The 7,908-nt window shown below is 36.8% G+C and overlaps 1 pseudogene; it reads right to left on the bottom strand.

Annotated features, from left to right (window-relative positions):
* On the bottom strand, positions 1 to 6,167 carry LOC140694340 (olfactory receptor 5M3-like; annotated as a pseudogene).
* Positions 6,168 to 7,908: the final 1,741 nt, after the last annotated feature.

Here is a 7,908-nt window from a genome sequence, read left to right as displayed (position 1 = left end):
TTATTTCATTAAGTATGTCTTACTGATTGCTTTGTTCATGGCCTCCTTCATATCTTTGTTCCTGAGGCTGTAGATCATGGGATTCAACATGGGAATCACCATGGTATAAAACACAGCCACCATTTTCCCCTGCTCCATGGACTCTTCAGTTGGACTTTTGAGGTACATGAAGAAGAGAATTCCATAAAATATGGTGACAGCTGTCAAATGAGATCCGCACGTGGAGAAGGCTTTCTTTTTTCCTTCTGTTGAGTGCATTCTTAGGACGGCAATAAGGATAAATATGTAGGAGATGATAATGACTAGCAAAGAGTAAGAGAAGTTGAGACCTGCCATTGTGCGCATGATGTATTCTTTAATGAAGGTTCCTGAGCAGGCCATCTTGATGAGGGCTAGGTCTGCACAGTAGAAGTGGTTGATCTCAATGTTCCCACAGAAGTACAAGCCATGGGTCCACAATGTGGAGATGAAACTAATAAAGAAGCCATATACATAAGGGAAAGAGATCAGTCAAATACAGACAATCCTTGACATTCTGCTGCCATAGAGCAGAGGGTTGCCAATTGCCATGTACCTGTCAAAGGCCATCACAGCTAGGATGACTTCTACATGGATGAAGGCAATGAAGAAGAAACACTGCACTGTACAACCAGGGTAGGAAATAGTTTTGGTCTCAGACACCAAATTTTCCAACCTTTTGGGAGTGACATTAAAGGAGAATCACACATCTGCAAAAGACAAGTGACTGAGGAAAAAATACATGGGGCTGTTGAGCTGGGGACTGACCCTGATGGGTACGATCACACCAACGTTCCCAACCAGGGTGACAATGTAGACCAGTAAGAAGACCACAAAGAACAGGAGCTGTAATTCAGGATGACTAGTTAGTCCCAAGAGAATAAATTCTGTCACATCAGTAAAATTGAGCACTTTCTTGAATCTGATCCAGGCAGAGATGCACTTTGTCTAATAAAATAAACAGAAATAAAAAATACATATCTCAAATATAGTCATTCTTCATTTGTATTTTATCTTACCAATCCATTCTCTTTCAATTCCTCTGCAAATTTTCTTATCTCTCCTCTCCTTTCCCCCATGTCTTTACTTAGCAGTATTTCTTTCCCTTATGCACATATATATACATAAGTTTTCTTTTACAGAGAAACTGGCAGAATAATATAAAATTATAGAATATAATGACATAACTTATTGCATCTAGTTTTACTTGTTTATAAAGAAAAAGTTTAGAGGAAGAATTTTTGTTCTTGCTCTCTCCTGGAAAGGGAAAGAATTTTTACTAATGGTCCCAACTTTTAGGAAGTGCATACTTTTTTATTCACTAGATTTATAGAGTTAGAAGGTCTATAAAATATGTAAGAAATTTATTCAAAGTCATAAGCAAAGAAATGCTGATCCATAATCAGATAGTTAAATGATACCTCCATTTCTTAACCTTGAAAGCTTGAGATGTTTTTTATTTTAAAAAACGACCTAATAACACTGTATAAAATGGTTTAAAATAAAACAACTATCTTTATTGGAAAAAAAGAAAAGAAAAAAACCTCTTAAAGCATTACATTGATTCGGTGATTTTTTTTCTAATTTGGAAAATCAACATAAGAAAATGAATCCTTGCCAGCCATTGTCCATGTTGCAAAGAAGCCTAAAAGAGATAAATTGAAGCATCACCTCCATTTTTTTAAACTCTTCTCCTCCCTTGTGTCTTGAAGCATTAACACATTCTATTCCAGTCTCTTCCTTTTTTCTTAGAACTTTGAATAAATTAGGAAAAACAGAATACTAAATGAAGGACTGTGTTATTATTCTATAATTATTTACACTTTCATGAAAATTTTTAAATGTACCAGAAAGTGAAGGAAAATTTTTCAGGGTTTAGAGAAGAAGTTTCTTTTTTTTACTTTTTGACTGTATCAGATTAAGATGGCTGATCTGTCTGGATTCTGGTTCCTTCTAGCACATTCTTATATGCTAGTTTAAATATCTTGAGCTCATTTACCAGCAGTAAGATTTTACTTATGGTCCATTTATTTATGAGCCATGGGAGTGCACAGCTGATGGTTCTTCATGAAAATATCCTGTATTTGCCATCAAAGTACAAGTTAGAAAAACATCATCATCACTTTTATATTTACTTATTCATCCATTCATTCATGTAGTTAATTTCCAGAAAAATCACTGGTTCTTCTCTTATCTATAATAAGCTGTTATGACCAACCTGTTTCTTGCCTATTTCTCTTCCTACCCATTATTAGTTGAGATCTGTCCTTCCTTTTTCATCCCCTAGAATTTGTCCCTATCTTAGCTTCCTTGTTATATCTGTGCCTCCCACTACTCATCTCTTGGTTGAAATTTACATAATAGATATCAGATGGTGATTGAAAAATGAGATAATATTCATCCTCCCCTGGAATGTTGGTAGTGACTAAAGTAAAGTACAAAGACCTGCACTCTAGGCTGCCTCTGCCGAAATGTCAAATATAAAGAGGTGTTACCTCATCTAACCATGAATTGGTAAAGGAGGGGAATAGAGAGTGCTGTCAGATCTATTCAAATATACTTTTTGTGCTGCAGGGAGGTCTGCATGATTCTTTTTGCCTCTTCTTCCAGATAATTAGCCATTTCCCACATATTTAGGTAAGAAATCTGTTTATACTCCCAGCCTCCTCTATACACTCTATACAGGCATTCTAAAGAAACATTTTCTACAACGTCATTGATTTATTTGATGATTAATAAACCTTATATATGTAATGAGAATTTTTTAAACTGTTTTTTCGCTTTCATAGCAAATGTCATCAAGAAACATAAGCAGAAGGAAAACGGTATCAGGCTTTAAGAACTTAGTGAGAAGTGTATCAATGCGTAAGTCAAGCTACATGAGCCAAGTCTTCAGCTCCAAGGAGGCCTTCAATTTTAGCAGCCACTGAATGACAAATCTGCACAGGGGAGCAGAGTGAGATTCAAACACTTTGCCCTGTAATGTAATCTATCTATGTCTGCTACCAGTTCAGTCTGTGGTGGGAGAAATGTGACATAAACAGCTGCCACCCAATTTAGCCAGAAATTTCCTGGTCTAGGAATATTAAGTTTTGACTGAGAGAAACACCTCAGTCCTGGGAAAACCAAGATAATTGGCCACCCTAAGAAATGCTGGGCCCATGTGTTACAACTACCCGAGTCTTACAGGCTTCCTCAGGGAGCTAGTTGTAACAGGGCAGAGAATGCTAGAAGATCACATGCAAGGAGAAGATGTTTCCTCAGGCTACCCCAATGTGAAACCCCAACCACTAGTCTGTAGAAGGTAGAATGAGGAAAAGATGGTCTGGATTTTAAGGAGCACAAGGTCATTTATGAATGTTTTGAGGTCCAGTCTGCTTCTTTATCAAGAACTGTGTTTGAACATATGTTACTCGTATCTTATACATTCTAGTACTATATAAAAGTTTAATTTCATGACTTTATGTTTGTATATGAGGAAGAGAGAGAAGCAGACACAGAAAGACAGAGAGGGAGAGACTGAGACCAACACTTGCGCTGAAGAGAAAATGTCTTTAGCAGAGAAAACAGAAACACAAAGGTTTGATTGTCATGTAGTGACCATTTATGGGGAGAACTCTCACTGTTTGTTAGGTAGTATGGTGTATACTTTTGCCACTGAATGACTGCAATTCTTGGACAAGGGCATCAAACCAGAGCCCCCAACCACATCTGACCACCACTGCCACAGTGAGGCCTTTCTAATTACACCTCCTAACAACCCTTCCAGAACATGCTCTTCCTATGGAGAATTACAAGGGCAACCTAGAAGGCTCACACTCTGGACTGACTTTATGAAAATACACAGACTCTACCTGTGCATGAACCTACCTGTACATGAAGAAAAAATGTTCTTGGGAACATCTCATCTGGTGTCACCACTGCATGATTCAGAAGGCTTTGTAAGAGCTGGATTTCCCACTGTGGGGCTTTCTCACTGGAGAATATGGACAGAAAGCTGCAGAGATAATTAAAATGCTACAGATGGCAATACCTGTAATGGAAAATGAAACTCAAGAGCAAAATAACTCTCAGCAGAATTAGAGTTTTTTAAATTAGTTAATTAATTAAAGGGCTAAAAGGACTTGAGGTTTTGCTTTTCATCCTCTTTTTTTACAGTGTTTTCTCTGTATACTGATGACTGTGCTGCATTTGTGGGTGGGAGTGGTTCTTAGTTTCCCATGTGATAATAAACATGTCGATATTGCGTCAGCCACAACATATATTTCAAATAAACTGTACTTAGCACAATTCTTTGTATTAATGAAGAACATTCCTGCCATTTTTCAGTAAGAAAGAATTGTAAGCAATGACAGAATAAAAAAGGATGTCATATACACATGTAATGAGCCTCAGACGAGCTTCCCCTTGTCTGAAAGAATTAATGTACTTCTCTAAAACCCAACTTGATTCTTGCATTAGGGGTGACCGTTTTTTATTGCTGTTGTTTATATTTTGTTCTATTTCCTAACACTGTAAAAAATTCCGCATGCCACCCTGAATGCATCCGATCTTGTCTTAATAAATTATTTTATTTGATAGAAGATGATCTACAATAGCTATCCTTCTCATATCTATAGTTTCTACCCATTTTGGAGAGAAAATAAATTAATGTACTTGAGGAATACAATTTTAATTTTTACTGACTTATAATTGCAAATGCCATGGGTATAATTTTTAGCCCACAGTCTCTATATTGTAAGCTGTGCAGCTTTATTCCTCTAATTGAGCTTAATTCATATTTTAAGGCTCCATTTTCCAAAGTGGAAGAAAGTTAACTTGACTAATTCCTACTCTGCTTTCCACAGGGTTGTTGTATTCTAGAGGGTAAGTCTACCCACAAAGCATTAGAAAACACAGCATTCTTAACCTTGGTGTCATTGTCTTTAGACAGTGACATGCATTTATTTGTTTATTTGTTTATTTATCTATTTACTATGTGCCTGAAATCCAGGGAAAAAAATAATAAACTACCTGCTCTCATGGACCTCATATTCTAGTTTTATACCGATATTCTTACTGGATGCTTTCTCCATATTAGGAACTCTGCAACCTCTTAATTTTTTAATTTTATGTGCTTTTTATTCCTTTGAGAAACAGTGAACACTTTGGAGTTACCACATTCTGCTGGAGCACAGAAGCCTTTGGGAGACTGAGACCCTCCTCTCCAGCCAGACACATGTGACAATCATTGTTTGGGAGATTTGTTGCTTGTGGTTCAGTGAGAAAAAAAGAACACAGGCAATCCTTGTACTTGAATTCTAAAAATCTAATGGAATAAGTGTGATGCCTACCCTCTATTCCCAAATCTAACACAAAGAAATTGGAGTAAGGTCATAGATGTCTCTGTTTCTCTGGCAGACATAGCCTGAAAACTTCAAGCTCACTTTTTGTCTCTCCCCTTTCTCCAAAGATAAGATACTATTACAGATGTTAAAAACTCAGGTTTCACATTTATTTATTTATTTCTGAGTCCCCTTTACCCTGCCTCCTATGTATATAATATATAATTACATAATATTAGCTAACATTAACTGAATAAGCTTTTAAACAATAATAACTGAGAAGCAAGACTGTTTGGACCACCTATCAGTCAACACATTTTTAATAAATGTTCACAAACCCTGAAGACCACATTCCATTTCCTCATGATCATAACAATCACAGTATTGATAAATTGAGTTTCTATTGGCAAAATTGTTTTTAAGCAAAAGACTCACTTATTGAACTAATGCTTAGATTTTACTAACATTAACTTAAGAAGACAGTGATAATCATTATACATGAAATGCTGCTTAATGCATTCTTGCATATTTTATGAAACAGGTCTAGATGTGAGAGGAAACACCACAGGGCTGCCCAGTACTTAGACTACTGGGCACATCCCTCCACTGGGTTCTCCTTCTCTCACCCCATAGTAATTCAGCCTGTGACCCCAAAAACATATGTTTCTGGATCTAATATTTGAGGTTTTTCAGGCCAGCCAAGTAACCTGATTCTAACTCTTTCTTGTTTCTTGGGTTTCTGTAGGGCAGAGGACTGCAGATGGCCACATAGCAGTTGTACGCCATGATGGCCAGCATGTAGTGCTCTGTAAGGACCACAACCATGACAATACAGCACTGCACCAGACAGCCTGCCTATGAGATAGTCTTCCTCTCTGATGAGAAATTCCCTGACATTTTGGGAGTGACATATGTGAAGAAACACAGATCTAGAACAGACAAACTTGAGAGGAAGAATTACATGGGCATGTGAAGTTGAGCATTAGTTCTGATTAAGACAATCATGTGCAGGTTTCCTATCACAATGACTATGTAAACCACAAGGAACAAGACAAAGAAAGCAACTCGCAATGGCTTGTCAGACCCAAGAGAATAAATTCTGTCACTTCAGTGTGATTTCTTCTGAACATGTCTTTGTCATATGTGAGGCATTGGTTGATTATCTGAGGAGAGATATAAAAGATTTTTTAAATCACTGAAACTGTGGTTAAAAATTGTGCCATGCTGGAAGTGAGGGGTATAGCTCAGTGGTAGACCTTATCCTGGGTTCAACCCCCAGTACCTCCTTTAAAGGGGAAAAAAATTGTATCAGGAAAATATTGTAAAAATATGCAAAAGATTTTAGTTATGGTATCTCAGTAGTTTTTCCATAATTAGACATCAATACATATGCCATACAGCAAGTCTAAAAGCTTTTCAACAAATGATCTGCATTCAGGTTGTGTTTGCAATTACACTGTGCCAGTAAGCTGGGGACTAAGGACAAAATTAAAAATTTAAGTATCTCAATACTTAGGGAAATAAAAAAAAATCTAGATAAGTTATATGTCAAAGAAATATCATAATCTAAATTTGGAAATGCTTGGAATTCTGTCTACATGCTGTCATATATACATATAGATACATAGGTTAGGAAAGACATTGATGATAACACAGGTAAAGTTCATTCTGAACACTGACAAATGGAATCCCACAAAGACAAAGTGAGTTTTTCATCAAACGTTCATCTCATATTTCCCAGTTCAGTCACCTACTGATGCATTATGTCTTCCAACATGTCCAGCTCATTTTCTGGAACCCAACAAGAGATTGTATTTGTTATTGTGGTTGATGGTGATGACAGTGGTAGTGGCGATGGGTTCGTGGTCATGGTGAAGAAGAGTTCAAAACAGAGAGGATAGAGGTATCTATGTATATATTGGATAACCAACTATTTTTGTGTTTTTTTGTTTTTAAAAATTTTAATTTATTTATATATATTTTGGGGATGGGGAGGTAATTTTGTTTGTTTTAATGGAAGTACTGGGAACTGAACCCAGGACCCCGTGCATGCTAAGCACCTGCTCTACCACTGAGCTATTACCTTCCCCCAGATAACCAACTATTAAGACAACAATAATGAACATATTAAAAGTGGGAACACACTGAAAGTGTTGCTGTAAGGTCAGAGAAATTACTCATCTGAGAATTAAAAGTTGTCAGCAAAAATATGCTTAACACAAAGTTCAATGCTTTTTAATCTTTAGAATACAAGTATGAAAATTTCATCCTCCCTGTAGAGGAGTCTGTGGTATGTAAATAAATAGTAACAGCTGTAGATGATTAATTTCCAGAAGAAAAACACATGGAATGTGACAGGAGAGACTGGTAACTCCCCACGACAATAACAGTGCCTGATAGAAAATAATCAACAAGTATACATAAATACATGAACGACTAGCTAGCATACTCTAATAACTAAATAACTAATCCCATTCCTGAGGGCTATGCCTTTGATGTAATCACCAGCCAAGTCCCCAGCATCTAGCACCGCCACATTGGAGGTTAGGTTGTAGCATGTGAATGT

The sequence above is a fragment of the Vicugna pacos genome, unplaced genomic scaffold (assembly GCF_048564905.1).
Source record: "Vicugna pacos unplaced genomic scaffold, VicPac4 scaffold_21, whole genome shotgun sequence".
Lineage (NCBI taxonomy): Eukaryota > Metazoa > Chordata > Mammalia > Artiodactyla > Camelidae > Vicugna > Vicugna pacos.
This window is presented reverse-complemented; position numbering and strand designations above follow the sequence as displayed.